This window comes from Wasmannia auropunctata, unplaced genomic scaffold (genome assembly GCF_000956235.1).
Source record: "Wasmannia auropunctata unplaced genomic scaffold, wasmannia.A_1.0 LD335736.1, whole genome shotgun sequence".
NCBI classification, from domain to species: domain Eukaryota; kingdom Metazoa; phylum Arthropoda; class Insecta; order Hymenoptera; family Formicidae; genus Wasmannia; species Wasmannia auropunctata.
The window spans coordinates 82,289-95,856 of NW_012027154.1; the positions used below are offsets into that span (position 1 = coordinate 82,289).

At 40.2% G+C, this 13,568-nt stretch overlaps 1 long non-coding RNA gene across 1 annotated transcript; it reads right to left on the bottom strand.

Annotated features, from left to right (window-relative positions):
• Window positions 1-558: 558 nt before the first annotated feature.
• On the bottom strand, window positions 559-7,586 carry LOC105456217. The gene is made up of 3 exons (XR_975221.1): window positions 7,092-7,586; window positions 1,230-1,428; window positions 559-945 (listed from the first exon to the last, which is right to left on the bottom strand). It is a non-coding gene; the product is annotated as an uncharacterized LOC105456217 (long non-coding RNA).
• Window positions 7,587-13,568: the final 5,982 nt, after the last annotated feature.

The window sequence follows — 13,568 nt, forward strand, 5'->3', positions numbered from 1 at the left end:
TAATAAACAATTTTGTTATTTATTTAAGAAAAAATAAAGAAAGAATAAATAAATACATAGTTTTGCAAATTGACATTTTTTTAATCACATAAATCTTTCAACATTTTGCATAAAATATTTCTGTACAAATAGACGAAAAGATATTCTAGAATAAACTGAGGATAGAGGACCTCTATTATTCACGTTAACAGAATAATACAAGCAACTGAATAAATTTTATTAGAATGATTACTTTTCGAACGTTAAAATTGATTTTGTTTAGAAAGAAGAATGTATAATTTCATAATTTATTTAAGAAAGAATAAAATATTTGCAAAACTGACTTTATTTAACTCACACAAATCTTTAACATTTTGCAATAAAATATTTCTGTACAAATAAAAGAAGGAATATTCCAAAATAAGATTACTCTGTCAACAGTTTTTCTGCATGAATAATAAAACGTATATAGAGTAAACGCTTATAGAGTAGAGCATTTTAATAAAAATGTAAGCTTAAATAATGAATGTTTTATTATAATCGATATTTTGTTATTACGGTTTTAAACAATAAACATCATATATATGAATCGGTTTGACAGAAATTAAAATTGTAAAAAGATCGCTCATTGCAAATGTTACACGGTTGAAACCTCGCATATGTATATCTCTTCAACACACCAATTCGCGTAAAAGTTGACAATTGAGTTGTAAGCCGCGTTGAGAAAGATTTTTATCGGCGTTATTAAACTACGCACCGCAAAATTTATTTGCACGCGAAATGAATCGTTCAATGTAATTCATCAAATCGACTGTCCATAAAACAGCGAAGTGAACTCGCTGCACACGTACGGTTACCGCTCGTTTCGTTTCGCATTCACGCGTGACTCCTGGGACGCGGTTACATCGACAAAGTACTCGAGCGTGTTTTTGATTGCTTGTCTCGCTGCTCGACTATGTCAACCATCTGTATTTAAACAAAAAAAAAATAACTGGAGCTCCCGAAGGTTTAATAAATTACTTTTGATCAAAAGTATCATTTTTAAAGTAAAAAAGTAGCGCTTATAGTTAAATAATATTCCTATATTTTCCTACAGACTCGGACTCGCTGCAGAACTCGTAATAAAATAATTTAACAGAGCCGTTTGCCTCATTTGTTCGTATCGCAATAATTAATTTCGATAAATAAATTGTAGTTGCGACTGTAAAAACAGGTTAAAGTTTAAAAAAAAATCTATAAGTAGTACTCACCCTTCATGCCGAGTGATGATCGCACCTTCCCTCGATGCTCGTATTATGGTTTTATTCTTCGTTACACGAGCACCGATATCGACGTGTCCGAGAAGGGATTTTGCGACGCTTTTACACGCTGCAGTTCTACTTTTGACATGAAAGATGCGTAGAAAGATGAACGACGCAAATCATGAGTTTCACGAATGTACGGCACTTTCTGAAAAAACCATAAAATAGATTATGGTTGAAAGAAATGGAGACAAAATAAGACAGAACATGTTATTCAAGTTGCAAAATTCGGACTCATTCAAATTTCATGAGCGCTATTATAAAATAACAGTAATTTTGTACGGAATTTAAATTACGCACAACTAAAATGTGAATTTAAATGACAATATTGTGTGAAATATACAAACAAATATACAATCACATTTTATATCTAAATGAAAAGAGTTAATAAACATTGGAGCACAACCTAATTGTGTACAGCTCTTTTATCTGAACAATATTTAACTGCTGCAATAGTTATTTAAATAAATATCGAAAAATTTGAAATTATTGGCGTACATCTCTAATTTAGTATCGCACAATTTATGAATTTAATTACATATCGCATCCATCCATTCTATAATAAGAGTCAGAGAGTAATAAATTCTCTATAGTATTGTTTTCAAAATGAAAACAATGCTACTCCACATTTGCTTCTCTCTCTGTGTTTATCACCTGTATCGTTTACAGCGTTTGATATCAAGGGAACACGTAATTAGAATTATAAACTTTCCAGGTGTCAAGTCGAGATCGCATTGATATATGTAAAGGTGAAATTGCGAGAGAGCGTGGTCTCGCGTGATATGTGCGTGTCGTTATCGTAGCGTGGAAATCGAGGTTAAAGCAGTACGATAAGCACCGCCTCAGAAATAGTAGACTTTGCAGCGTTTAAGCTGCAAACGGAACGTACGTGTGTGTATGTGCACGTGATAAAACAAAATATTAAAAAAATCGCAGGTCATCATTATAGTTCCATACATGCAGAAAAAGAGATTGATGCCAAGTCAAAAACCAGCTTTTAACTTTGCTCGTTTTAACGAGGCAATCAATATTTTGTGAGGTTTATTTGACAAAATGTGTCGAGGAAGAACAAATGTTTTTTGTTTGTTCTTTCTCTCTCTCTCTCTCTCCCTCTCCCCTCCCTCCCCCTCTCTCTATGAAATTGTGGAAAAAAGGAAGCATTTTACTCGCGGGTAAAACTTTCGACAAATCAATGTTGAAAAATTACTTTGTACAAAATAATTGAGAAGTCAATTTTTCAAATATTCGTGTCATCTAAATAATATGTACTATTTTAAACATAATTCTCCTTCAAATTTTATTTGATTATCTTATAAAATAGTTTAAATACAAAAATGATTTCCTAATATTAGACGTTATAATGCTTGTTATATTTGACTTCGCAAAAAACATAGCATATAAGCTTAAATTCTGTTCTTCGAAATATTCTGTACGAGCGAACATGCCACCGATACGAATCGCGTATTCGATTCCATCTAATCACGAGCTTCAGTCAGAGACTTTATCTCATTTTCGGCAACCGAGAGACTCGTAAAAATTTTATTCCTTTGTCCACGGAGAGAAAAATTTTCCCCATGGGGGTCGGCAACATCTGCCGCTGATAAGTAGGCAGTGGAAGAGAACTCCATTGAGATTCTCCCCCTTGTTTTCCTTTTTTCGGCGGTGCTTCGTGAAATTTACGAGGATTACGTCGAGTCATTTTCGAGTTTTCCGCCGGGACGTAAAGCCGCCCCGTAAATTGGGATACTGTCCTCGAATTTCGGTCCCGAAAGACGATAGAGGTAAAGTCTAACGCGGCCGTGGAGGCTTTGCAGTGGGACGTTATCGAATTTAAAGCAACCCACCCCTTTGTAAGGCGAGGGAGAACAGAGAGATATCCATAACGTATCGCAATAGCGATATTGCAAATTTTGTTTGACGTGTCACGTTTCGTTCACGTGGCATATACGTGCGCATGAATATGTTCATCGGCGGCGTAAAAAGCGTTGCATACAAAAATTTTAGGATGCTCGCCGCGCATGCATCGTACATGTAAAACAAGATGCGCAAACTTTTTTCAAGTTTACGTTGCGAACGTCGGCATGTTCCGGGTCGTTCGAGAACGCGGCTTGTTACGGGAATCGCAGACGGGAAGTTTGATCGCGTCGTTCTTGCTGTCGTGGCGTATTTACGCGCTCGCCGAAAAAATTTTGTCGCGCCGAGCGAAGGGTGCGCCCGCGAAAACTGCGAGGTAAGCTGGATTCCGGAGTCGACCGGCAAAAAAAAAGCGAGATACAGAAGCTGCCCGATACGCGATATTCGACTACCGGGATATCGCTCGGATAACAGGAATAGTGAGGGCTAAGTGAGAAGCGATGAGCGAAAGAAGAAGAGAAAAAAAAGGGAAAGCATTGAAAAAGAAAAGAGCGTAAGGGGATCGTATCGTGAAGTTGAAAGAGACGCGTTTATAAACTCGGAGCGACGTTATCGCGCGATGGACACATCAGGGTGCCGACCAGGACAAGGAAAAGTCGAACGGCGATGAGAGTTCGTGGAGAACGGACTGGCAAATTTATGGAACATGGCGCGGTCTCTCCCGAAGTTTTGGAGATTTATCGGACTGATAGTTACAAGAGCGAAACGGCACGACGCGCGCGCGCCCGAGAACTTCTGCGCGCCCCGTAAAAATATTTTCACCCGAGAGACGGAGCGGAGCCCGAGCAAAACGCGCCGCGAAGACGAAGAAAGAAGGTCCCGGGGCAAGACAGAGACGTCGATGTGCTTGCGGTCAAGACGTCGCGAAAAGTCGACGGACGGGGAGTTTGCCGCGGCGAGATTTATGGATTATCGCTCCGGCGCTCGAGATTTATCGGACAAACCGAACGCGCGGAGCTGTTGAGGAGAGCTTTCCGTCAAAAACGAAACTTGCACGCTCGACGAAAACACGTTTCGATGTGCGGGGTGTAAAGAAAAAAAAAAGCCGCGCTGTTCTACGTCCGACGTAAGCACAATTTTGAAAAGGAAAAGCTGTAATAAGCGAACGAGGGTTGAGGGGGGAGGAGGAGGAGTTTGTACACCGTAACAAGAGCCTGCAACGTGATTGCAAAAAGATCGAGCCACCGTGTGAATCAGGAAAGGGTCAAAGGGATTTATGCGCACGTGGTAGCAAAGGAGTTACGTAATAAAAATGTCAAAGTTTAAGATTTATCGGATCCAGACGAAAGAACCGTCCACGAGCGGTCTCTATCCCGTATCGACGTTTTTCGCGTTTTAGAAGCAGTATTTTTAAACAACGGAGGAGAGAGAGGGAAAAAGCGGGCTGACTGAGAGATCCGAAGGATTCGAACGAATCTCCGTCGTTGTCCCTTATCACGATGTGGCGCAGAAAAAAGAACAGAACTTTGTAGGTTATCCTTTGTAAGATTTACAGGAGGTGATTGCGAAGAAATTTCATGGCGAATCTGCCAAAGCTCGCGATTTATCGATGTAGAAATAAAAGGATCAAAACGTCCAAAGGATCGATCCTCGAAAATTCAGTAATATCTCTGATCTTTATCTCGAAACTTCAAAGTTCATGACTGTTCAAATGGGATAAGAAAAAATTCGACAAATACTTAGAGAAGAATCGAAACTTACAATCGCATCACCTTTATCAGACATCCATTTCTTGAGTATCTCGGTATTATCAATTATAAAAGATAGGAATTATAATTAGTTTTACGAATAAATCTTCATAAAAAAAACTCTTCCTTGTCGATTGTGTTCTAATTTACTGGATATCCTGTATTTAAATACTCTTAAATGATCAAAATTAATAAACTGATATATTTGTTCAATATTTTTAATAAAGTTTATTTAATACTCATTCGAAGAATTGAGAAATCATCTTTTTACCTTTATGCGCGGATTCGGACTCGTATTACGACGTCAAGAAGAGGATATATATGGAACGTATCTTTGCGCGGACAGATTCTTAGAAGCGGCAGAGAAATCTTACGACGAAAGTGCGAAAGTTCGAGACTTATCGAACCGGCAGTAAAAGGATCAACGTGGCTGATCTCAGAAAAGTATTTCACAGCATACAATAACTTCTCCTGCTCTTCTTATTTCCATGAATATTTTCAGATGAAAGTACAAGGCGAAAGAAAGAGAAAAAGAAGAAAAGAAAGAAGCCTGAAGTACAGGACAAGTAATAAAATTTTGAATAAAAGACCATGACAATGAAGCGAGACAAACATATTGCAGACAAAATTTTTATATGTAAAGTAAAAGTGCGAAGTCAGCAAAGTTCTTTTACTATGATAACGTATAACGTATAAAAAACAGTGTTAAATGTACACACACACACACACATATATATATGATATATATAAATAATATCTAAAATAATATTTATAATATTTCAAAATATAACGCTTCATGACTTTGCTGCATATTTTACATTGAATATATGGTAAAAACATTCTAAAGAGATATACATATTTTAAATTATTGATAACGTTATTTGTGCACAAAAATTAAAAACTAATAATACAAAATGTAAACAGAAAAGTTTGTATAAAATTTATATTATTGATTAATGCGTATGTTATTTATATGTATTTTACTTTATAGAAAACTTAATAATTTTCATAAACTCATAAAATGCAATATTATCATTTCTGCTCTTATCTGTAGAATTTCTCGAATTTGATGCATAAAAATAATATATACATTATCAAAAAATAAAAAAATTAATGTAGACATATAAATTTTAAACGTAGACCGCAAGTTCGACATGGATAAATCAATCTTGCTATCTACTGTGCAGCATTGCGGATAGCTACACTTTCCCACAACAATGTCGGCAGAAACGAGCAACGGAAAAGCGGAAGAAATGAAGAGGAAAGGCTTGATGGAAGAGAATGTGTGCGGAAGAATAGCTGAGCAACAACATAACAGAAGAGAGTGCAGAAGCGGATCTATTCGGAAGAGGGAGTAAAGGGGATCGACGCGGGATCGCAGATTGTGGGAATTTCCGGTTCCCTTGCATCCACGGTACTTATCGCACCGGCGGAATCAGCGATACACGGCGGCGTGAAACCAATGTTCCGCCGAACGTCGCACAAATTTCCGAGATTTTCCGCCGAACAATCGAACACACTGAAAAGTCGCGCGGCGGATTTCCCCACCCCGGATTTATGGATGAGGTTGACATATAGACAGATAAAGAAAGTGTTCCGTTTTTCCCGAAGACGGTATAATAAAATAATAGACTGATATCTTCTGCAGTATAACATAAATATATTTCAGTCCGACCAGTTAATTAAGTGAATCTCAAAGATACAGTATTTAAAATTACATTATTTAAAGTATTCATTTTTTTTAATATAGAAAATCAAAAGATACAAAAATTAAGTATACATGTACGAGAAAATAATATACTAAAAATATATGTAGTAATGAAAAAGATAAAAATTCGCGCTTTTCTTTTTATCTTTTAATTAATTATATATTTATAGCAGTCGTAAAATTCTCCCTATTTTGCCTCGTTCAACAGCGGTTTCCTTAGATTCCGCCGGATACAATGCCTCCAAGCGGAAAGGCAAGAGAAAAGTAAGAATTTATACGCCCTCGTACATTGGTTCCTCGAACAAATATATTCACTAGCATGAACCAGGGAGCTACGACATTGTCTTTGCGGAAAATATTTTCGCGAAATAACCTTCCTTCGTGTTTCCGTAAATAGGCAGATATACATTACTGATTAATAATAGCGTCCAAATTAATAGCGTGCTCAATACGTCTTAAATAATAAAAAGGTATTAATCTTAAAATACGCATAATAATTACCTTCAATAATTCTCGATGAGTCAGGATGTCCCACAGTAAAATTAATCGATGATATTGCACTTAAAATTTCGCTGCTAATATCGACATATCACTAACAATAAAACTCACAGAATCGACGCAGGCGACGTCAAACTGTTCGAAAGAACCGGCAGTGTTTGTCCAAAATAAATATCCTCACAAATTCCTCGGAACTTGCTTGTGACTCTTAAGAACGCGGGAAACGCACTGAAACCCTTAAGAGTCTCCCAATTATCTCACAGACCGTCATCTTGTTAGTTTTATCGCAGGATGTTCGCGAAAAATCGAGAAAACCCTTTGCAGGAATATTATCCCGAGGTACGTGAGGTTATCCTTTATCACCGTGCATTATCCTTTACTATCTATTATCAGGAGTAATCGAGGGATCGCCAACCTCGAGACGCGCCAACGTTCGCACACCTTTTTAATTCTTGCCGCCGCGCCGCGCGCCGGTGTCCTCACGCTGTTTTATTCCGGTCACGCTCACACCATTCGATCTCCTAGTTCTCCTCCGCGCGACGTACAGTTGCTACGTGAAAAGTAATAGGGACGCATTAAAATGGCCGCCCTTAATAACCATCGATTTCAATAACAATCGCGAACCATCGTCGTCAGCGAATTTATTAAAGATAGCTCGAGGACGCGTAACAATCCGTTCTCGTTGATGATTATATTTCCGATATATCCCGACGCAAAAATATTCCGCAAAAATTCTGCAGCAAATGTACTTGGATGGAACACGCGAGATGTACAACGTAATAGTAATGTTAGATTTCGCTAAAGTAATCATATGAACTTTAAAATATTTACGTATATTTTGCAAATTGAAACAATTACATTCGTATTATGCAATCCTTATCTATGAATACGAATTTAAACGTTTTCGATAAGTATTTAATCATCAAAAGGCAAATACAATTATTGTTAATAATCGTTAATTGCGAATATATTTAAATATACACTTTCAAAATTGATATTCGTTATTCGCGGTTATTATATTATCCTACATTAATATATCGTTATCGGCAGAAATTAAAATATTATATTTTACGAAGCGCTACAAGAACGAATGTATTATTATTTATTTATCTATACAGCAATAAACACGGATAACGCTAAAATATCGTATCTATTAATTCAGTCTTCTGCATTATTAAATAAATTAATAATTAATCAGACATGATACTAGATGGTAAAAAATGATAATAACGACGATATACGTAAAATACATAATTAATAAAAACGTTCACGCACACAGCTCTTCTTCTAATACAAAATCGTGAATAGCGAAAAAATGGAAATGACAAGGGTGAACGAAAAGTACGATCTGCCTGCAAAAGTACGATTATCACGTCTTCGAGAAATCTTCAGAGGTATTGATTATGTGCAAGAGGGCACGTATACGGATGATACATTATCTCAAAAGGCGAATGGAGAGTCACGATTGTTTTCAGCGATGAGCAGCAAAGTGTCCTCGAAAGAATCTAGAGTTCAAAGAGAAACTCTCTCGTCGAGGAATTCACAAGGATCCCTCTTTGATCGACGGCAGACAAGTGGACTGATATAGCCGACTGAAAGAAATCCCAAGTTCAATGGAGGCCAACATACCTCCTCCTCAATCAGATCGATATTATACGTTATTGCGTGTATATGCTTTATTGAGCTGCGCACGGTACATGAAGTTGACCAATTGCGCTTGCAGAACATGCGAAACACGTGAATGATACTCGATATTAATCGCAAACGAGAAAATTATTTTTATTTTAATTAAGAGATATAAATTAAAATTGAGCTTTCGCTTCTGCCAGTCTGCGCCATTTATCAAATGCGCATACACGGATTTAATTATTATCCCTATTATTTTTAGTCTTAAATTAATTCGTATTTTGCGCTTCGACTTTTCCTCAAATATTTATTGCATTATTATTTGCAGAAACGTCTCTGTACACGTGAGTATATACGATGTGTAAATGTATGAGAGTATTCACAGTGTATTGAATTCAAATTCCGTGAATTCGTCAAGCTCAAATGATTGAAGATTAATCATCCCCGCGGGAAAATTGCGAGAAACGGAGATGGATAATTCCTCTCTAATTACGTATACACGGTGCTAATCCTTCAAAATAAAAAGGGGATATAAATATTTGTTTAAACCATTAGACACTTTGACGCTTCCGGCTTTTGTGCGGCTAACAATGGACCTTTTGAATTCCGCAAATTTAAGCACGAATACGTTAATACGCGCATCGAGCAAACGATTATAGCTTTCCCTCCTCGCATACACTCCCCCATTGATGCCGCCTTTATACGCGCACGGTGAATGGCGCGCGTCCCGCGTGTGTCGTGCGAACTTACCAAAAACGCGAAAAACGTTTGACGAGTATTCATATCTTATCGCATAGTTAACAGCCGCGCAGCTTTACCGTTTTCAGCCAGCCCGTTAATGATTCCATGTCGCTCAACCGCGTCGCGTTTTATCACGCGGCAGCGCGATCACCCCCTGTCATAAATCGCGACTCGTACCGTACGTGCGCCCCGAAGGAATCCTCGCTGTGTAAACGGATTACCGTCCACCGTTTGGATAATAATCCGTTCCCCCCAGACGAACGCGCAGCCCGAGATACAGGATCGAAGGATCCGCGCTCGCGGCAGGATAAACGGGGACTTTACGCGGGGAGGCGACCCCTTCTTCTTCCTCCCCACCCCCCTCCCTTCCCCCTCCTCCGACCCGGGATCTACTCCAAGTTGGCACGTATCCTGTTTCACCCGGGGACATATCTCCAGAGATTACCTTTCAGAAACGAGCGCGGGAAATGTTCCCGGACTCTCCCGTCGGAAATATAGCCGTGACCCTAAAAGGAGTGTACGGCGGCGGCTTTGAAACATCCGTCAGGTCCTTCAGGGCGCGACGTCGCTCCCGGGCGCGAGGTCCTTCGGGATCGCGCAAGGAAGCGCAGTACGCCGCGGCTACGACTGCATTTTTCAGAGGATTAAAAGGAGAGAGCCCGCACCGCGCTATGATACCACCGTTGCGACACGTCTCGAAAAACTCCGACAGACAAACCGCGGAGCAACGTGAATTTTTCAGGGATGTTCCGGTCGCGAGGGTGCTACGGCTTGGAAAACGCTATTCATAACGTCGACGTTGTTTCGTAGTACAGATGCGCAGTGATTTTGTATGTCACACCTAACAGCGCCCGTGAAAAGCGGAAATAAACGCGGGCAAAGGGAAGCTTGAATAATTTTTTTTTATAACGAAATGTGAATATGAGTAATAATAAGCATTTCACAAAATGTATCCGCGTAATAATATCAGAGAGACAACGACTGGAAAATTGTATGACAAATAATTACTTCGCGAGTCGGCCGTCGAAAGTCGAAACGAACAATTTATTTTTCCAGCCGTCATCCGTAAAATTACAAGTTCTCCAATTTCTCACGAAATCGCGCGCATCGTTGTCGACAATGAAAAATAATTCGCCGAGAACTGGAACGTTCTTAATCCCTAATGAACTGAGGAGGGAGGAGGAGGGAGGGCGAATAATTATCGCGCAGGGGTGGGCTTTTCCGAAATCTTGAAATGTCACCGGCAGAGCGACACATTATTATGGTGGTTAATGTAGCGCGCTAACCGACGAGGTAAAAAGATCCCCCGAAACCTGCGCTGTGAAGGTCAGCGGCGGTGCGGGCACACTTGACCTGGTTGCGACGAGCGTAGCGCCGAACAGACAGACGTCAGAGGAGAGCAAAATTGCAACGCAAACACTCGAATCCGCCGTCGCAGACACGTCACTTCTAATTTCGTCGACAAGCTTCGTACGGTTGCCGCACCACTACTGGCAAGTCACACGAAAGAGATTCGCGAAGGGAAACTGGCGTTGAATACGATCATTATCTCAAGTAGGGCGATCATTTGCAACGATCTGTCTGTGCGTTTACGATCTAACGATGATCGGCGAACAAGTACGTAAATATACTGCCGCAGCGAGGAGCTGTCAATTCAAACGAATCTTTTACGAGAAGCAAACTATCGGATCTGTCGATAAAAGCTTGCTTCTGACAGCGGATCATTATCATTTAAGAATTCATGCTAATTAGATTCCATCCGTATATTATATTCGAAACTTTACTCCATTCACTGCAAATCCTATATCCGATTATCGACAAATCCTATTGTCAACCGTGACGATTTTCCAAAGACCATCCCCATCACTCAAACCTATATCCGCTTAATCACATACGAGAGCTTCGCGATTCGCAATTGAAACCTAAAATGGAAATTTTCCCATTCCTTTTGCCGCGAAGGGTCGTGCCTACAAAAGTCCGAGAAATCACCCCCTCCGATCCGAGAGCATGAACACCGTACGTCAAATACAACTGGGCAATCCGTTTTTTCATGGGCAACGAAAAAGAAAGGGAAAAAACAAGGGCACCTCTTCGGCAGTGCTCTTTGGCCGCGGGCGCGCTGCTACTGCCGAGGTCTCTCCCTCGTAGAGCACAGAGGGGTTCCCGTTCGAACGGGGTTGACCCAGTTAAGAGTGGAGTCAGGGCCCGAGAGTGCGCGGTACGGACGCGTCCACGTCGCGGTACGTACTGAGGCGCTACCGCGTATGGTACGGTCTCTCTTTCTCACTTCCACCGACTAAAGCTGCGCGCGGTAAGGCCGCGAGGGCTCGTTTCCCCTTTCGCGGTTCTCGCATTCTGCCGCCACCACCATCACAACCTCCACCACCACCACCACCGCCACCACCACCACTACCACCACCAGGAGATCGACCTTCGACGTAGCCGACATCGTCGCCGGGACCATCGCCGCCGCCACCGCCGCCACCGCCGCCTCCACCGCCGCCGCGTCGCCTCCACCACCGCCGCCGCCACCGCCGCCGCTGCCGCTGCCGCCGTCGCCGCCGCCACCACCGACGCAAACCCCCCTCGAAGCATCCCCTGAAACTAACCCCTACCCCGCGCTTTTCGACCAAGCTCCCCTCCATATTGATCAGTGCGCGCGGTCCGCAGGCCGCAGCATCCAACGATGGGAACGCGCGCTGCTACACGTTGTCAACATACTTAGCAGACCGAAATCCCACGGTGCGGGATAGTGACGGGCCCTAGCCACGAAAGCGGCCGCATGCGTCCACAAAGTTGTCACCCGGACACGAGGAAGTGATAAGACTGACGTGCATTAAGATGCACGTCTTGTGTGACCGCAAAGGAAAATCTATCTGACCGCGAAGATGGTCATTCGAGTAACTTATTTATACAAATGTGTCACAAATGTACAACGTGGAATTAGAGGAATTGACTTAATCATATACTTTACCCCTTTGATCGATTTCAATGCCATCAATTTGTAAAATTTGTTTATCTCAAATGCAATAAGGGTATTTCAAGCAGATTCTGTTAAATTATTAAACCTATAGATATGTGTAACATGCTTCGATAATAAAATATATAAAAATACGAGGCGTTGAAAAAGTCGCGTAACGAGTTTCTCGTTAATTTAAAATTAAAATTACATTCGGGCATTCAATAAAACATTATTTCAATACAATTAATATTCCATGGTAAATCATTTCGGATTGGTCGTGCATTAACAGCATTCGCGCGAAATATTATGGACGCGTCGCGCTGCAACGACGAAGAACAAATGCTCGTATTCCGGAAATCCCTTATCCCCTCTTTAATTACCATGACACAGGTGCAAGCCGGTACCATTTATTAATCGATTAAAACCACGTGCGTTCGCGTAACCTCGGCACGAAACTTCGAAAGGCTTTCACCGAAGAGGCTTCGTCGTTTGCGGAATGTAATATTCATGAGATAACAAAATTCATCAAATCAAAAGAATATATTGATATAAAGAAATTTATTCTTAAGATAAACTTGCTTTAAAAAATACACGAATCATTAATATCCACTTCTATATACATGTCCGCGATTAGTTATAAAATAAGTAATAAATAATAACGTAAAAAAACAGGCTATATGTAACGTACGCGTTCTTAATTAGGAAGCTTTTAAAAGTGGCGAACATATTATAAAAGCAAATAGACAAGAATAACAAATAATATTTTGAAAAGAAATGTGCAGTCGCTGGGGCGCACTGTTAGATGATAAGGAATTAGTTTGGACTTCTCGTGTCAGGCAATCATTGTAGGTAATGACGTGATCAGAAACCAATGCGGGTTTTTCGTGTCAAACAATCATTATCGCGTCGAGCTGTGCAATGAGGTTGAGGGTTGCTTTGAAATATGTTTCACGAATAATTTAAAAAAATAACAAAGTTAAATATACGTTTTCTTGTTTATAGTGATAATACGATCGTAGTGGTATAAAGCGGCGATTTTAATCATCTTTATAGTATTATTATTATTAATGTTGGAGTATTTCAATGTTCTAAAAGTATCTTCCAATTTATCGTTAAAAAATGGTAAAAATATTTTAAAATTTTTTTATCCA